The following is a 20636-nucleotide window of genomic DNA, read 5'->3' on the forward strand; positions in this document are numbered from 1 at the left end:
ATATTGCAAAACATGACTAATGAAGTTGGCGGATCTTCATTCACTTTTAATGAGGTACTTGCCAGCTTATAGGGAAGATTAGAGGATAGGGCTCCAAATTTACACGTCCGTCTTAATTGAAGCTACTTTGTTATTGTACTTTGAAATTAAGTTTCTCTGTGAAAATCATACATTTAGGCTATTTTATAAAAGATTTAAAATTGTGCAGAAATTGTATATTTGTTTGAGTTGTTCGAGGTTTTATTTAGTAAGTCGTACCTCTAAACTGTAAGTAAAATAGTGCTAAAACACCGTTTGAAAACTATTTTTTTTTTTTTTACTTTTACTTTAACTTTTGTTGAAATAATCTGGGATAAGTTTTAGTAATTTTCATTATAATTATATAAGAATAAATTATATTCCTTCCTGTTAAGAATTACTAATACAATAAATATTTGAGAAAATATTAATTAAATTTAATAAATACCATCATGAACACGACCCATGTTGTCTATATTTATAATATATAAATACATAAACTATTATACTATTATATATTATACTACTATATTATAATATTTTTACATCCAGGATGTATACTGTATGTTTTATATCGTGGCGTCAGATGGGCGATGGATGCGAGATCTGATTTAGAAACTGTTATGGATATAAGTAGGTCAACAATAGTGACTATGAAGCACTTAATCTTAATCTCGCTTAGTAGGTTGATAAAAGGTACTTAAAGTTTAATAAATTACCAATATACCACGTTGTGGTTTATACCTATATTATCCGATCGATATACAACCGTTTTTGGGGTTAACCTTTTTTTCTTCATCAAAACTTGAATGAATGAAAAAGGTATTGGTGCAGTATTGAACACGTAGCCCTCCCAAGTAAACTTAGTTATCAAATTTCTGAATTTATTTAAGGTTATTTATCATATTTAAAAGTTAAAGAAATAATGCAGAGTCGAAACGCAACTAAATGAATAGAGGAATTTAAAGTTTCAACTTGGTAAAATTACAAAATATCTTATACATATTCTTTTCGTCAATGATATTTTATACATGTTTTTACATTTGTTCTAAAAATACAATTGACAGAGGCGAAGTTTATCTAATGTTAAACATTTAATACTGAAAGGAAGCCTAATAGTATCCTCTATCATCAGTAACCTGGTACATTTTGTATACACGGGATATTTATTATTTGGTTACCGATTAGGATATACATGTATAGCGTTTCTACCATCAATGGTCAATAAACAACTTCGTTTAATTAAAATGTTCTTTCAGTATGCCAATCATTCATTCAGATAGTTCTTCCTTAATAATGTTGGTATAGTAAAACGAAAGGGAATAATTAAAAATTGCAATAACAGATATAATGACATGAAATCATTCTTTTGATCTTTTGAATTTGTTACAAACTAATATCGACACTTTACTTTATTGTACATCATAAATTATTAGAGTTATTATTATAAACTGTGTCTTTCATAGTTATTATCTAATTCCTAGTCCTTATTTCTGCCGATATCTTACTAATATTATAAATCTGAAAGTTTGTGAGTTTGTGTGTGTGTTTGTGTGTGTGTGTGTTGCTCAATCACGCATAAACTACTGGACGGATTGGGCTGAAATTTGGCATCATGATAGCTCACATTCCCGATTAACATTAAGGCATATTTTTATCTCAAAAATACTTTTGGGCTCCGCCCCAGTGGCTATGTAGTTCCCCATGTTAACCTTATGAGTATTCATATTTAAAGGGAATTAAAGAATTTAGTCAGCTGTTTCAACTTTACAAGTTGGTTATATAATATGCAATAGTATTAAAAAGTTATAAGGTTTCCCAACAGGGTGCAACGCTATTATTATTTTGTTTTTGCATATATGACAACAGCTAATTTGAACTAAGCAGCAACAAAAAGCTGTGATACACAATGAGAACTGTCAAAGTAAGATTGTTTACAGTTAGGTTTGAGTTTTTAATTTAACGAATATTTTGTGATATTGTGCGAATGTTTGAAATTTTTTTTATTGTTTAGGTGCAGTGGTAGAACATTATGGCAATGGTAGATGTGTTATACTATATCAAACCGTATATTTATGAACCAAATTTTATCAAACTGTGTCCTCCCCCCATTGCAAACGCAAAGCTTGAGTATAACTGCAATAAGCATTTTATACTTATATACCAACCCCGTACGAAGGACGGGGGCTCTGCTAGTAGAATATACATTGAGATTCAGAAAAGTAAGGCGTTCTATTATTTAACTATTTTCAACAGCTACGGAAAAAATGTTTTTGCCTTTAAAAGGCAAAAAATTCCACAAAAAGATATTAGCAAAGTAATTTGCTGGATCTTGTCTAAATGTTAATGAGGATGCTGATCTCTTTCCCAAATGGGAGACTTTGTAAGCTGGAATAACTTAATGCAAGTTTACCCTGATGCCGGGTAATACTTGGGTATCGTCGTTTAAACCCTACAAAAATGTATCAACGAGGGTTATTGGCAGAATTCTAGTAGTTTTATAGTTTAGCAGCTATATATTGTTTAAGCCTACCACACTATCTTTAAAGCATGCTGAACTTAAAATACTAACGAATGATTTGTGTTTATCATTTAAATATAAAAATCAGATAATAATGACGATTGTTTGAAACTGTACCATGGTACAAATGTTTCTATCTTTGTTTTCTGCATTGATAATCACTCCTTACCCATTTACGTCACTTTAGAGTCTAAGATATCTTATTTTTACGGTTTCGCCTACAATATACTAACAATGTGTTATTCGCTAATTTGACAGAAGTCGTTTTAGAATCTTTAAACTTTCTTACTTTGCAGTCGATAAAAAGTTATGAAATAATAAACACTATTATTCACAAATTCATGCAATTCACCAAAATAAAAGGTATAGCCATAATTAATTAATATAAAAATGTATTTATGTTTCGAAATGAATATACATAAGGTATATATATAACAAATAATATATATATATAACAAATAATATATATATATATATATATATACAACTATTTAATTCATTTTCATATATATATGTAAAGGACTATGTATACACTTCACCAATATTTCTTATGCACATAATTGGAAATTCTACTAAAACTATATACGTTTTTAAATAATTGCATGTCTCGTTTACTGATGTTTTTAAGATTTCATTAACTAAAAAATGAATAATAACTATGACATTTGAAATAGTATAGGCCAAAATTTTTCTTTAGTAAAACAAAAAAAAAACTTCAAATATTTAAAATATCAAGTTTACTACAATTGTTAATGGTTTTAGCATTCAAAGCTATCTTCAAGCATAGAACATCTAAAAGATAACTTTAAAAAATACGGTATATACTCTTTGCATGTTTTGTCACATTTGAGCTGTTTTATAGTTTGCTAAGAAAAATTACTTTTTAAATATTACTACTGTTATTTCCTTACGTCAACATCCAGCAAACATATAACGTAATCAAATAACTAAAAAGAGCTTCGCAAAAATATTATAACAGTTATAAGCACCCACACAAACTTTTAAAAAACGTATATACAGTCCTTGAACCAGATTAATTGGCTGTCAAATATCTCAATTCCGAGCTATGATATCTGCCTGATTCTGACAACTACCCAATCATCTAGTAAATTGAAAAGAAGCCAAGCAAACTTTGAATAGTATGTTTTGACAAATTTTAACGAAGGTAATGAGGTATAAAATCATTACGTTGTAGTTCACCTTATTGTCACTTCACAGCTTATTTTTTTATTTACAGCTTATTTTGTTGCTTCCGAATACTTTTGACGCATGATCACGTTCTTAACATTATTAAAATTAATCTCAGTGGAAATTTAACTTGGTGATTATACGTTGACGTTTTAATTTCAGAATCCAGGAAGCTAAATTCTCAATGTACGTTGGGAAGCTAAATTCTCAATGTACGTTGGGAAGCTAAATGCTCAATGTATGTTGGGAAGCTAAATGCTCAATGTACGTTAAGAAGCTAAATGCTCAACGTACATTGGGAAGCTAAATGCTCAATGTACGTTGGGAAGCTAAATGCTCAATGTTCGTTAGAAGCTAAATGCTCAATGTACGTTGGGAAGCTAAATGCTCAACGTACATTGGGAAGCTAAATGCTCAATGTACGTTGGGAAGCTAAATGCTCAATGTTCGTTAGAAGCTAAATGCTAAATGTACGTTGGGAAGCTAAATGCTCAACGTACATTGGGAAGCTAAATGCTCAATGTACGTTGGGAAGCTAAATGCTCAATGTACGTTAAGAAGCTAAATGCTAAATCTACCTTGCACGTCGCAAGCTGGCATGTGTCATGTTTTTGGCATAAATAATGCATTTCTTTGTGGGAATAGTTCTCAAATTTCAATATATTCATGCATTCATTATACAAGGTTTTCATAAAATAATAGTGGGGTTTGGTTATGAAATATATAGACAACGAGAAAAGATTTAAAAAAACTATTTATTTTGTTAAATTCCTGACATCAAAAAGATGTTATACATAGCTTAAACATAACAACAATTTCTTGCTCTATAGACGTCAAGACAATGATCTATTTCAGGCCACAGGTGCAGCATTTCTCTTGTTACAGTGGAGACTGCATCTCTGGTCCTTTCTAGTAGATGGGCTAAATTTCGATTCACCTAATTTTTAATAAACTATGTTTGCTACACCATAAATGGCCATTATACTAGAGTCACTGACTTTATTTCACTTAATTACACACTTAGCATTTTCTTGACAGAAATAAAAAAGCAATGGACGTGTTTATAAGAAAATACAACTTGAAGTGTATTTAAAACAATAAGTTGATTGTCGATTAGCACAACAATCAACACAGGTGTTTCAATTAATGTAAACAAAACTTTTTGAGCTACCGAATGCAGCTCAAAAATGAATGCATATAAAATACATAATTTATCTAATAATAGGTTTACAGACGGTTTAAACCCTACAATTTTTTTTTATGGAAACCTTGTACAGATTTAAATTCTATTTCCAGGGGAATGTAGTTAAAATGTTGAACTTATAAGATATGCCATGAAATCGGGATTAATGGGAGTAATAGAACATTAACATGTTAGACCAGTCATGAACTTTTATATTTTACAATATCATATAAGAAAAAGAAAATGATATGGTAGGTCTACTAGTTTTAAAGCGCGCTTTCGGAAAGCATTTTGATGGTAAATCATATCAACGTTGTAGAAAGACTTGGTTCAACTACTCCAAAAAGTAAGATATGTTAACTATTTATGTCTGAAATATTAGGTACACAGAAAACGTTTACACCGGGATACTTTTTTAAGAATAACCAATGCATTAACATTTGTATATAACAAATAAAAAAAATTAAAATTGATGATATCTACTAAAAAAGACAATATCGATATCATAATTTAATGTCTATGTTATTGTGAATTTTAATCGATTCGATATTAATTGTTCGAGGGTTTAAAAAGGAATTGAATTGACCTTGCTTATGTTTTTGTAACATTATTTTTAGGACTATAAAAACAATGTTTGCAGTTTCACAATATTTTTTTTATTTCAATAAAATTTCTCGCTCAGAAAAGTCGACACGAAACGGAAGAAAGTAAAGCTCCAATATGTTTAGGGGATTAAAGCTGTTAGCAAACCCTGGCGTTTTTTGCGAAACTTTAAAATCCATTTATTCCGGCTCCGTGGCTGTTTTTACGGTTTCCCGGGTTGAAAAGGCATAAAGGTCAATATGTGGGATACTTCCAATAATTGCTATTTGATATTATAATAACAGTTCGTGGAACCTTGGACTTTCAGGGATTGTTTGTTTGAGCCTTTTATAATGTTGTCAATAAATCGTCAGTTTAATAAAAGCTTCAAATTGTAGTGTGAGTGTTTATGTAAGATAGATTCCTGTAAAGGTAAACTATGTTTCAAAAGGTTTAATTTTCAGATATTGTTTTATTAAGTATTTACTCTCAGGATATCTAATCATATTATGTTATTACTTCGTTATAAAATTTAGAAATATAAAAAAAACACGCAATTACAAAGTTATTAAAACGATCAATGCATGAAGGGTTTTCCAAACCTATAAAGGTACAAGCAATTATTTTTCATAGTGCATTCAATCAAAACAATAAACACAAAGAAACTTGTTTGAGGTATAACAAACTCTATCACATGCATAAATAAATATGTTCGTTTAACAAATGGCTCCAAGAACTAATGCTAAAATGCATAATCAATTAAATCTCATTGTTTTTTTACCTGTATATATGTAAAGTAAAAATAATGACAACTTTCTTGAAACTAGTTTATGGAGGCACAATTGATCATTGTAACAGAAATTTTCTTTTAAGTATACATTAACTTTTATATCCATATCAATCATTGACCATGTCTCTTATAGAATCTATCTGATTGAAAATTTGTCACAAGCTTTTATTGGACTATCGTATTCAAACTTCTACAAACTTTTGCGAGGTTTGAAAGTTTTATGGCCTTTCCACTTCAGAGAGCAATAGTAAATAGAAGTTCTCAAAACCTCCATTTTACGCTTTGCTGTTTAGAGGTTTAACCCAATTTACTTAGCTTCCTCCTACACTAAGTTACTACATAGTGTGGTGAAGAATACAGTGTTCAGTATTAACAATTTCTTTATATTTCAATTTCTTTATCAGTATTTCTTTTTCAGTATTTTTCAATTTCTTTTCCACAGAGTAGTAGAAAAGAAATTGTAAAAATGTTGTGCTGGCTACGTTGTTTAGGACTTATTATATCGAAAGAATTATAACCTAGAATACAAATAAAATAATTGTTACATTTTGTCCGATATCCTGCTGTATTTATGAATAATTATAGCAGTATTAAGATCAATAAATGTTCACTGACATGTTTGCATATTATTATCAGTGAATGTCAGATTTGTGTTATGTTCAAAATACAGTTTGGAATACTTCTTCTTCAGTAAGTGTTTAGAGAGGTTTATGTGCGGTATTAATTTGTTTTTACATAGTAATAATAAGTAATATATGTACTGTAGTGTTATGGGAAAAGAAACATTGAGGCCATGGGAAAACTAAAATTAAGAAACAAATAATCTAACATAATTTTTAATTTCTTTTAGTTTGGATAATGAAAATATAGCAGGAGAAGGGCCCAACCCTGTAAGTAGTTTTAAGAAGTATTTAGTAAAGGTTTATATTTGCTTGGCTTTTAGAGGTGAATTAATTTATATATATTTTTAAATAATACCTCAATAAAAAAAATATTTGCAACTTTACAAAAGCAGTAATTTTGTGAAACGCTACGGTGGAGCTGTGTTCTTACAAGAGGCGTTTTATGTTCACAGTATAATTTTCCAGTATTGTTACGCTGTTATATTTTACTACGAAGAGCTTATCTTCATTCAGGCTAATTTCAAAGGAGACTTTTTGTTGGGGTTAGAACTATTTTATGGAAACTTTTTGTTGAGTTGAAAATTACTTAATGGACACTTTTTGTGGAGGTTAAAATAGATTTTTCTTTAACCCCAGAACCCAAAATGTTTAATTCCTAAAAATAGCCTAAGATTAAATCGCCTTCTTTTCCAAAACATGAATTTCAGGTACACTTATGGTGTTATGATCTCCATAGATGGGTAAAGCATAATCAGATTACTTGAATTTATAGTTCACATTGTTGTCAACAGGCTGAGAGAATTTATCTATTTTATATTTTCCCTTCTTTGCCTAAATTTGAGAGAGTGATATTTACATAAATCAAGAACTCAAATTCACTAGAGACACGCAGTTATATGATGAGGGCCTTGGAACGCACACCATGTAAGTTGTGTAGCGTATCATATTATAAGTTTTATGTTTACGAGGTTAACCAACTTGGCACATAACTTGCACGACTTGTAGAGCTTTCTAAAGACCCTGTCACATGGCGAATTATGATATGTGTTCCTAATTTTAATGTATACAGGTTACTAAGAAGTATAACTAACACATTCCTAATATATCAATTTATAAAGGGCCTGCGGATAACAGTCCTATTACACGCTGAGTGGTTTTACAAGCGTGTTGTATAAACAAATGTAAAACAATTCTTATTTATTTTCTCCAAATATGTTTAGTGACTATTAGTTGTATAGTATAAATAAACCCCCCGTGCGGTACCGGGTTAGAATAGTACCGCAGCCTTCTCGGGCTTGTCGTTAGAGGCGACTAAAAGGGTGACCGACGAACTCACTGGGAGTCCCTGGGAGTGCCCCTGTTGTGTTGCAGGGGTTGATGTGTGCTCTGCACTGCCGATGGGTATTCTCAGTGGGTCGTGAGAAACCAGCCACTTCGGTCCTTGGTCAGGGAGTGCGGCATGGATGCAGAGGTCGGGCTCTGCATTGCGACGGGCGACCCCCGGCACGTCAGGTATCCGGTGCTGGGCAAACGGAGGTCGGGCCCCGGGGAACCGGGGTAGGGCTTTTTGTCCCCGAGGGTATACCCGTTCCTGACTGATTCCGGGCCGCTCCTTGCCGCACGATGCGCTGGAGAAAACACGATGAGTTTTGATAAAAATACCCCAAACACATCATTGAAGAGGAGCTCAAATGAGCAAGTAAATTCGTTTGAAGTGGAGCAGAGCCCTTTTGTCCGAAGCTCCAAACTTAAGAGGTCGCCACCACCGAAAAACGTGAGGACATATCCGCCACCTGCACCTTTCAAGTGCTCTACGATTCCCCCGTTAGGATCTCCTTCGGGAAGTGGAGCTGGGAACGGTGCAGAAAATGTTGGCGATGTAGATGCTGTAGGGATGCCGAAGGAAACCCTCACAGCGACGTCGCGGTCGGAAAGCTCTGAGATTGTGCTTCTGCGTCAGGAATATCTTGACGCAGATAGTAACATTGAAACCCGGCTCCGTGACATGGAAAAGACCATTAAGGCTATGCTGGACACCTTCCGGACCCAGAGAGCCGTAAATCAAGTGGTCAAAAATGGAATGGCCAAACTAGAGGATGACCTTGGCTTTGTCTTTGCCTGCCGTCTGGTAAGCAAGGCGACCATGGAAAAGATTGCCGAAAAGGTGGTGTCCCTGCCCGATGAAAGAGCGCTGCCCTCTGAGAAACGTCGGAGGCCTTCCACATCGGAGAGTCCTCCAAAAAGAGAAGAAGGCGTCCAGACCAAAAAGACCACGGTTAAGGCCAAGGCGACTCAGACGGACCTCTCGTCTGCTGTGTCCAGATCCTTTTCGGACGTAGCTGCAGCTCCAGCGAGGCGCCGACAGGCACAGCAACCCACGACCCCCCTTCAGGGAAGTTCCCGAAAGGGGTCAGTGGTGGAGACACCTGAGGCTGTGTGGGAAAAACGCCTTTCCAAAAAGGAGAAGAGGCAATTGAGGCGGGCGGAGGTCGCCTCCATGAAGAATGAGGCAGTGAAGGCACAGCCAACCGGCGTGGCCCAAACTGGGCCCGGCTCGGTCCCTGCTCCGAAAAGGTCGCGGCCCAAAAAGCCCAGGACGGAGGCAATCCTTGTCAAACCCTCAGGGGGGAGATCTTTTGCCAAGGTCTTGGGCGTAATAAAGGCCAAAGCTAAACCGGAGCAGACCGATACGGTTGTACGGTCGATTAGACAAACCCGGGAAGGGGACGTTCTCCTTGAACTGGGTAAGTCGAAAGACAATGCTGCTTTTACTGCCGAACTGAAGGCAGCTGTTGAAGGCCAGGGCACCGTCCGTGCTCTTGAGCCCAAGACATCAATTGAGGTTCGAGACATTGATTGTGTGTCGACGGAGAGTGACGTTGTTGAGGCCCTGAAGAAAGCTGTACCCGAGCTTGCCGGGCAAACGGCCATCCTAAGGGTTTGGCTCACAAAACCCAATAGGAGTCAGCAGCGGATGGCAATCGCCGAAATGGCAGACGCGCTTGCCACTAGGGTGCTGGCACTCCAGCATCTGAGAGTCGGCTGGGTCAACTGCAGGCTCAGACGGAGAGTGGAAGTGAAGAGGTGTTTTAAATGCCTCTGTTTCGGCCATTCCTCCCGAAACTGCAAGGGACCCGACCGAAGCAAGAACTGCCTTCGGCGCGGGGAGGTTGGTCACATCTGTAACGACTGCAAAGACGAGTCCTGTTTCCTTTGCAAAGAAAATGGGCTCGCTGACAAACACGTAAAGCATATAGCTGGGTCTGGGCAGTGTTGTGTATTTAAAACTGCTCTACAGCAAGCGAAATCTCTCCCACCTTCGTGGGAGCCTTATCTTCATATCTTCTTATCTTCATAAGAATCCTTCAGTGCAATCTGGAGCGATCCAGGACAGCTGACGCACTTCTTTGTCAGTTTGCCCTCGAACACAATGTCGACGCTCTCTTAATCAGCGAACAGTACCAGTATCGAGATAGGGACCCATCTTTATGGTTCCCTGATAGTCTTGGTACTGCTGCATTCTGGGCTCGTAATGCAGCTAAAGTACAAGTGCGGGGTCACGCGAATGGCCGAGGTTTCGTTTGGGTTCGGTGCAGGGATGTCACTTACTTCAGTGTCTACCTTACTCCCAACGAGGCCATCCGTGACTTTCGTGAGAAGATAGACCGCCTAGAAGAGAGCGTGCGCGATACCACCGGACACGTCGTCGTGGGTGGGAATTTTAATGCTAGGGCTGTCGAGTGGGGAATGACCCTCACCAACTCCCGGGGCAAGTATATTCTGGACTTTGCTGCCAGAGCCGGACTCGTTGTACTGAATGAGGGCAACACGCAAACTTTCCGCCGCCCTGGGATGCGGGGGACGATCCCAGACATTACCCTTGCATCTGAGTCCCTTTTGCCAAGGATCAGATCCTGGAGAGTCCTGGAGGATTACACGGGCAGTGACCACCAGTACATAATTTTTGACGTCCTGGATGGTCATCAGAGACAAGTGGCAGCGTTTCGTCAAGTGCCCGTTCGATGGAACATTAAAAAACTGGACGTGGCAAAATTCAATGGAGCCATCCTACGAAGAACGCCGGATATTCATCCCGCAACTGGCGTGCCTCACGCAGAGGCGTTAGTTGCATCCACGATGGAACTGATTGTCTCGGCCTGCGATGAATCTATGCCTCGCAGGAGATACCGGTGCAATAAGCGTCCTGTGTACTGGTGGACTGCCGAGATTGCGGAATTGTGACGAGCAGCATTGAGAGCCAGAAGACTTGCTACCAGGGCTAGAGAACCCCTAGACAGACGGCGTAAGTCGGATGCTTATAGGGCGGCTAGGAGGTAGCTTCGTCGAGCCATCAATCGGAGTAAACGCAGTTGCTGGGATAAATTAAGGGACGATGTTGATTCCAACCCGTGGGGCCTGGGTTACAAACTTGTAACCAAGAAACTTGGAACCCGCTCTCCACCTTCCGTTATGGACAGGGTCACTATGGAGAGGATAGTCGAGTCCCTTTTCCCGGCTCACGCGTTGCGACCACTGCGGGATTTCGGAAGGGTGGACGACGTCCCACTTTTCAGCCCTGAAGAGCTGGAGGCGGCCGTCATATCCCTGAAGAACAACAAGGCTCCTGGTCCTGATGGGGTACCCGGTGAAGTCCTCCGGTAACATGTACAACGCCTGCCTGGTCGAAGGGGTTTTCCCCTTGTGCTGGAAGACAGCTAGGCTTGTGCTTGTTGGGAAGGGCAAGGGAGACCCAGATCTGCCATCCTCTTACAGACCTCTGTGTATGTTGGATACGGCTGGCAAAGTCCTCGAGAAATTGATCCGTTCCCGGCTGAATTCAGCCGTTGTCGCTGCGGGGGACCTCTCCCCTCGTCAGTATGGATTCAGGACGGGGCGATCAACGATTGATGCGATTGAGGAGGTGAAGCAAGCAGTGTAGAGAGCTGAGGATTTTAACCACTACTCTCGCAGGGTTGTGCTGCTCGTAACGCTCGATGTGCGAAATGCATTTAATTCGGCGAGGTGGTGCGATATGCTGGACGCTCTGGAGAACACCTTCCACGTGCCGGCATACCTCATGCGCATCATAGAGGATTATCTCCAGTTTCGCCTCCTAACGTATGACACTGCGGAGGGCCCGCGGACGATGAGTGTCACTTCTGGTGCTGCCCAAGGTTCCATACTCGGCCCAGACCTCTGGAACGTCGCTTATGACAGCCTTCTGAGGTCTGAAATGCCTGAGGAAACGGTCTTGGTTGGGTACGCAGACGACGTTGCAGCTTTGATAGCTGCACGTAGCGTTGAGCTGGCTCAGCTAAAGCTAAACCGAGTTATGCGTACCATAAACGCATGGATGGCAGACCACGGTCTCTCACTTGCTCTGAGCAAAACCGAGATAGTGATTTTGACAAAAAAACGGATTGACACCATCGTGCCGTTGAGGGTGGGAGCCGTCGAGGTTCAAACTGTTCGTTCTGCCAAGTATCTTGGGGTCATGGTAGACAGCAAGCTTAGCTGGCGGGATCAGATCTTCCGAACAGCGGACAAGGCCGCTAGGGTGGTTTCTTCTCTTAGCCGGTTGATGGCCAATGTCGGAGGGCCTCGGTCCAGTCGTAGAAGGCTGTTAATGTCTTCGGTCCAGTCCGTACTCTTGTACGGTGCGGAGGTGTGGGCAGACGCACTAAATAAGGAGGCATACAGGATGCGGCTCGCCCGAGTGCAGCGTCAGGCAGCACTGAGGGTAGCATCTGCCTACCGAACAGTGTCCGAGCCCGCCGTCCTGGTGATTGCTGGAGTCATCCCCGTCAAACTTTTGGCGGCGGAGAGAAAGGCAATTTACCGGCGCCGCGGGGAGGACGAGGCACGAACAGAGGAACGCACCCGCACCTACCAGCTGTGGCAGGAGGGCTGGGAACAGGAGACACGGGGACTCTGGACCAGGCGACTGATACAGCAAGTCCAACCTTGGGTTGATCGGCGGTACGGAGAGGTGGACTTTTACCTCACCCAATTTCTGACGGGACACGGCTTTTTCCGGTCGTACCTGTTCAGGATGGGCAAAGCCGTGTCTCCCGACTGCATATACTGCCCAGGCATTCTCGATGACGTGGAACATACATTTTTCCACTGCCAGCGCTGGGAAAGGCCCCGCCTGGAGGCTCAACAGTTAATAGGACTGCTGTCGGTGGACACGGTCATACCGATTATGACGGAGGGTGAGGACAATTGGACCTGTGTGTCACATTATATCCAGGGTATCCTCCGCGCCAAGAAGATCGACCTTGACCGGGATGCGGTGTAGGTCATAAAGAATCAAAATGCCAGATACGGTGCGAGCCCTGAGGGCTTAGGTCACATGTTGGCCTGACTTGAAGTAATGTGACAAACAATTCCAGGTCTGTGTCCAACAGAGTAGAGGGGGTTTTTTAGTGAGTAGTCTGATAATTTCAGGAGTCTCACACTACAGGCTGGCTACCTGTGTGCGTAAAAGCATTTTCCCTCCTCTCCCTAAAAAAAAAAAAAAAAAAAAAATAGTATAAATAAACACCGTATATGTATTACTTGTGACAAGTTTGTTAAAACTTGTTGTTTGGCATTTAATGAAAACGTCTTGGGTATAGCCTACAATAATACAGTATGTAAAGTATTACCAACGTAAGATTTATTACAACAGAGGTGAGAGCTAGCTTCGTGAAAATTGGCTGAGATAGAACATTTTACTTTTACCTCACTTATTGTAAATAAAGTTCATTGTTATTTTGATATACAAGTTATTATTATTATCATAATTTCGATTTTCATGATAATCTAGGGGTGTGTATACAATATAACACAAAACTCTCTGGTTTGATTCATTATTTTATGCATTGGTCTAATAATCTAAAAAGTAATCGTAAAGAGGTCTATTTGCAGCAAATACCTTGTATGTGTACAATAGAAGCACTCTAGAGCGGAACGAACACACCAACAGCACCAGCCTATTGACCAATGGTAAACCCAGATTTGAAAAGGAGGCTAATATGGTCGTTTGTAACACTGCATGTATTATTTTTTTGTCCAGATTCTATTGTCGTGTATAGCTTCCATATTATTATATAATAAAAAAGTAGGGACTTTATGCCATTTAAAATACAAAACGTATTTAAATTAAGGTTAAAAATAATGGATAACTTGAGGGAATAGCGTAGTGCAATGACTGATTACACACTGATGCCACTTCATCAATCATGAAGTGACAAGTTATCGTAGTCATGTCGTGGTTTGATGTCTCTTCGATTGTTATCGATTGTGCTATTGGCATAGATCTTGGATGGACATCGAGTTGACCTTAGCTTGCACAAACGTTTTAATGTTTGCTGCCGTATATGACGTTTCTGGAATTTTAGAGGAATAACTTGAGTTAATGAAACACTGAAGCTATCCAAATTCCTTCAGTTCATCTTCTGGTTATACAGATCAGTTTAACGCAATCCAAATTACATGCAATCCCTACAACTTAAGCATATTTTGTCATTAAACTGAGTCTCACAGCTCTTGTTACCTGTGTAACGTAAAAAAAATCATCCCTACATTGTAGGCGGAAAAATGTTATAGTTATTACTCATTTCACTACAACTCATTAGTTTTTATCCGGCCAAACAATGTCACAGGCTTCACTGGAATTAAAATCGGGATGAAACTGAAAAGTATTTAACATGACTACGAATAAAATAAATGTGTGTGGGAAGAGAGAAATGTATTTAATACGGACTATTTATTAAGCCAGAAAAATTGTTTATCTATTTGATACCTTCTTTTTTCAATAGTTAGCTAGCCAACAATGCAACAAATTGACCCGGAAGAATCTAAACAAATTTTATATCATGGTAAATAAAATTGTTACTTGTTGAGTATATTCAGAATGTAACTATAATGAGCCACTAGATGCATTATATTGAGCAAGTGTGAAAGTTACAATGCTATTTCAAATTATTGTAGACCCTACCTTTAGGCCGATATTAAATAGGTTTTTGACAGTATAATAAAATGTAACCAAATCCTTCGACTAACTTGTATAAACAATGTTAATAATAGAATTGATAAATAATGTATTGGCTTAGTAAATATTTTGCTTTGGATGTGTAAACATATATAAATTGCAGTATTGCTGACCAGACATATAAAAACATAAATTGTTATCTTAAAAAATGCAGATTGACCTAAAAAATCTCATCTTCATTAATATTACATTTTTTAGCTATTTATTTGTTTAATAAATTTTATTGACATGTATTATTTAGAATTGACGTATTTAACTACGACTTATTCTTTAAAATAATATTTGACATAGTGATGAAATTTTATGACAGCTGAGCATGATAATTCAAAAATATTTATGTTGTTTTGTATGCCTAATTATTGTGATGTCTGATTGTCTGATTCGATTATTGCTTTCAAACTGTCGGTAATGCTACCGTTGGTACTTAACTCCAGGAAGGCATATTACGAACGTTGTCATTGATGAGAACTTTCAGAAAAGGTATAATTAAATTCCACCAATCACCAATGGATTTTATGTATGTGGTAATGCCGCAACCCTTGTAATGTGTAAAGCCTGAAGTAATGTGTAAAATAGTTCCTGACTAGAATATAGCCTCCTAGGATATGAAGGTGGGACGTTAAAAGAATGTAAAAGCAAAATTTAAACACCGGTTTATGAGAACCTATTAGCACAGTAAACAGTCTCTATATAAATAATATAATAACATAAGTAGCCTACTTATTATTTATTGCAAAGATGAAGACAGGGAAATGCAGATCTGAATAGCCTTACAGTATAGATAGTTAGATCGAATCTCATACAGCGTTAGGTACATTGGAATGACATTGCAGCGAGTTGATTCATGAAATTGAATAGCCACTGTGAGCAAAAACCCCCTTATCTTTGCAGGACTCAATCGAAATGTGTAACTTTTAGTTAAAGAGATTAAATAATCGTTGACTTTGGAAATACCACGGAATATATACCAATTAATTGTTGTAAAAAAGTAGTAGGTATATGGGAACAATTTAATTTGCATACACGTTAATCTCAATAAATCAAAATTCAAAGTTAAAATAGATTCATTGTATATTTTTCATCTGTGATGTGACAATAAAAAAATGCTTAACTCAAATTAGATTTTCCATTTTGTCATGGCAATCGCTGGGTTATAATTTAGGAATTTTAATCATTCATTGCAAGATATTAGTTTTATAAAAGGCAATTAAGTAAATTTTCAGTTATTCTGGTAAAAGTAAAAAAAAATCAAACCGTACATTTCATTGAATTTAAGCCAATTTATTTAAAATGCAACCAAATATTTAAGAAAATGAAAGTTTTTAAGGCTGCTTTGACTGTGGTATACTATGAATGATGCTTAGCATGTATTTAAATTCAAGACCTATGCAATGGATTGGGTGCACGCGGGCGTAGAATGATCATTGATCAATGCACAACTAAACGCATTTCTGCTTTGCCTTTTGAGCCAATTTGAAAGCAATACCTATATATATATACAGGGTGTCCCGGAACTCTCTACCAATATTTTAGGGCATTGCTCCTGGGTAAGAAACATAACTAAATATCATATATAAACTGTCCGGAAGTCCTTAGTTACTCACACAGCCGCCATTTTGTTTTTTTCAGTTATTAATTTTTTTATAAAGAATGGTTGAACATACGAAATGGAAACTTTGCACAAACATTTATGACAACTAGACAAAGCTACCAAAAAATTATCACGATTATTCAAGTTCATAAAACAAAATGGCGGCCATTTAAAATTTTTGTAAAATCAATGGTTTTTGAGTTATTTAAGAAAGAAAATTTTAAATGGCCGCTATTTTGTTTTATGAATTTGAAAAATCGTCATAATTGTTTTGTAGCTTTGTCTAGTTCTCATAAATGTTTGTGCAAAGTTTCAATTTCGTCCATAATTAACCATTCTTTAGAAAAAAAATAATAACTGAAAAAAACTAAATGGCGGCTGTGTGAGTAACTAAGGATTTCCGGACAATTTAAATATGATATTTAGGTACGTTTCTTACCCAGGATCAATGCCCAAAAATATTGGTAGAGAGTTCCGGGACACCCTGTATATATTATGTTATAGTTTCAGTATGATGTTGGTGTGTATTAAAACAGTTATAACTAAAACAAAATTATATTAGACAGGCCAGTATGGTAAAATGATAGAGTACAAAGAATCTGTGCTTTAATATAGTATATGATATTATAATATATGATAAAATAAGGGGTAAGAAGTGAATGTAACGAAGACGAAATAAAAATTAAATTGCTTACAAATTGGCCCAAAAGGCCAATAAAATTGCAGAATTGCATGAAATGGTACATTGATCATCCAACGTTCGCGTGCACTCAATCTATTGTATCAGTCTTGAATTAAAATATACCTATGCCTCGAATCATATTAAATCACCATCAATATTGTTAGATGAAATCAGCATCAGCTATACTATTATCATGATTTATTAGGTGGAGATCCAGTACTGTATCTAAAATATAAAAATAAGATGCATATACTACATGCATCCATAAATAATAATTTATTTGTCATTGGTATTGAATGTTGTGACGTAAAGAGTTCGGCAGAGATTATTATTGCTTCCCTGTAATGATACAACAAATAGAACATATAACAAATTATTGTTAAACTTTAACATTACAGGGTGAGGCAGGAAACGTTCGTGTAATGCTTATTGACTCATACCGATTAATGAAGAAATTCATCTCAACCATTGGAATTGCCATTTAAAAATAAAACTGGCCATTTATAAACAATTTCAGGACTGCCTCCTGCAAGTACGTCTGCCACACCCTGTATTTCTTATGTTGCCATCTGCACCAGAATTTCGAAAACTGTTTAATTTGCTCAAGCAATTACTCATACGAATTTATTGGTTACTGCTATAATTAATATAGACACTCTGGCCTATTCCTTCGACTAATAAACTACTCGGTTTGGATACTACAATAAACTAGTCACATAGCGGCATGTTTCTCCTGCTATAATAAATCAGGACAATTGTGATAATGGCATGGGCGATATTGATTCTTCAATTTATGGACGTTTACTTTGGAAGTCATGTTGCACTGACCGGCTGCGAGCCCTATCACTGTAACGATGTCCAATACAGTAACTGATAGAGGGTGGTCATCATTTACTTACTCTGCAAATACGGGTATTTCTTTTTACGAAAACTGACTGATATTTTTTACACTTTCTTGGTTCAAATATACTTATTTATGATAATACAACAAGTTGGCCCCGCCAAAATTACAGAACTTGTCGGTGATGTCCTATTGATACACAAAAAATAACAAACACAATTAATTTACAATTTAGATTTTTTTTTCCAAAAATTTTTCTAGCACTACTAATTCCACTGCGGTTTTTGGCAGGCACCTGTCTATACATAATAATTGGCAGTAGAAATACAAACTTATAAATGTAGTTTGAAAGATTTCTGTATCATCTATCTGACTTATAATCTATGAATGATATTCCATTGTCTTTATTTTCCTGGTTTATAGGCCAGGAGTTTCTAATTATTGAAGAGGCAGTGTCCAAATAGGGAAAAAAGTAGAATCGTTTGTTTGTTTCCTGTTTCCTGCTCGTTTTTTGAATTGAAACATAACCTCTCACTAGGAAAAGTTATGCTCATGCACGCATTTACAAAAAAACAGAGAAAATAAAAACCAAAATGCTTGAGAAGCTTTCCTGATCTTTTCTTCCCTAAAATATGTATTTTGTACTGTGTTATTGTTAGTAATTTTCATTTTTTATTTTGGACGGAGCGTTAAAGTTGTATTTGATAAATAGTTGAAATAAGCTTGTGAAAATAACCATAATGACTTGGCACAGTTAACAATACAAATAACAAATAACAATGCAATGATTAAAATCTATTTATGTGCCAACACAAGATTAATTAAGACATGATACTAATAAATAGTATACCTGCGTCATTTTGAATAGGGCTATAAAATCAATAAAAACCAATATAGTTTGTTAACAAAATATTTTTTTCTGAGATATGTCCTACCTGACTTGAGCTGTACAGTCCAGACAGATGTCTAGGGAAAGCTATTAAAGATCAGGCCCTGCAAAGATTGAGGCTACACTTTACACCTATCAGACGGATCATATGCCTTTCCTATTTTGAACATACAATAACCATACTCGCCCACGTTTGTGTGGATTCGGCTTCCTAAACTAATTTGTCGGAAGTGAATATGGGAGGCTAATGGAGTGACATGGGATGGTAGGCTGAAACGAATGAGCCAAATTGAATTGCCGCTGCATGTTCAGACTTGTGAAAGGAGGGATCGAACAACATTACTACAGCGGAATCAGAAATATCTTGTTACTTACGCTTCTCACTAGGTAAATTCTTTTGAGATTGATAGAAGTAACTTAGTAAATGTCTTTCGTTCATGCTCCAAGTAATTACGTGCCCTAACTGATAAAAGATTTCTGACAGAAGAATGTTAATCTATTTCAATTGTAATCAAATATTTACAGCTTATTTTGAGATCCAAACCGTAAAACGTAGTGTATATTTTACTCTAAATAATAATCATAAAATATGTAATTGATTATCCTTGTGAGTTTTCCCATTTTTAAGCGAAGCTTTATCAGTTTTCAGCAAACATATGACCAACCTCATAATGTGTGTAAAAACGTTGAAGTAGTTTATCAAATGTTTTTAAAAAACGGCAAAGTGTATCCAAAGTTTTAGTTGCCTTACCCTCCTGTAACATTTATTTCAAACTACATGATAGGCATATGCAGAAACAACTTTGTTGCCTATGCTGCAAGGAATACGTTCAAGCTATTGGATATTAAAATATAATAAAATTGGCAGTAATCTTTAAAAATATAAGTAAAATAATAAAATATTTAATAGTTGTGTGTTTTATTTTTGATTTCTCAAACAAATTGATGTGCTTTTTTACATTGATCACAACAAATCAGCCCAAACTATTAAAATACAACTAGATAAATAAATCTATACCGTAGTTGAAATAACGTAGAATAACACATTGAAATCATGATGATAACTAAATTATTTTGCTATATTGTGTAATGATAAATCACAATTCTAGTGTCCCAGAACTTTACACAGGATACGAACATTTGTGCGAATCAATGTATTTTATGTTTAACAGCGGTTTCCAATGCATTAACCAATAATGTATACACCTATTGTTCATTTAAATATAATGCACTTGACGATATACAGTATATTATGGTGTTTTTTAGTTGATTTCACGAGGATACTTAATCCATCGATTAACCGTTAATTTGCAAATATGAATACTTACAATTGTCATAGGTTAACTTTGCATCAAACATTAAATATCCAAGTATGATCCTTGGCGCTGGACGTTTATTCTGAACTACGATCCATCACATGGAGGGTAACCGAGGGACGATGGTTGGTCTACATTTATCATCTGCCTTTGTCTTGCAGCGATGGATGGAGGCAATACGAGTTTGGACCTTGGTAAATGATGCATCTATCTTACAGCTGAGGCAAACTCTATTAATAAATAGATCCCTTACATAATTCAATTCACAATTTACTTAAAAAAGGTTGGGTTAATTAATGGCGAAATAGTTATTTGTGCAACTAGTGAGCAAATGGAGCAATTGACTCACTCGAGAGAAATACTTATGGTTCCTC

The 20636-nt window shown here is 36.8% G+C and overlaps 1 protein-coding gene across 1 annotated transcript in view; it reads left to right on the forward strand.

Annotated features, from left to right (window-relative positions):
• LOC128987563 (parathyroid hormone 2 receptor-like) overlaps positions 1 to 20636 on the forward strand; it is a 102429-nt gene that overhangs the window by 67123 nt on the left and 14670 nt on the right. The window lies entirely within an intron of this gene.

This window comes from Macrosteles quadrilineatus, unplaced genomic scaffold (genome assembly GCF_028750875.1).
Source record: "Macrosteles quadrilineatus isolate MER2022 unplaced genomic scaffold, UCM_ALF_1.0 Scaffold_2__2_contigs__length_208266976, whole genome shotgun sequence".
Classification (NCBI taxonomy): domain Eukaryota; kingdom Metazoa; phylum Arthropoda; class Insecta; order Hemiptera; family Cicadellidae; genus Macrosteles; species Macrosteles quadrilineatus.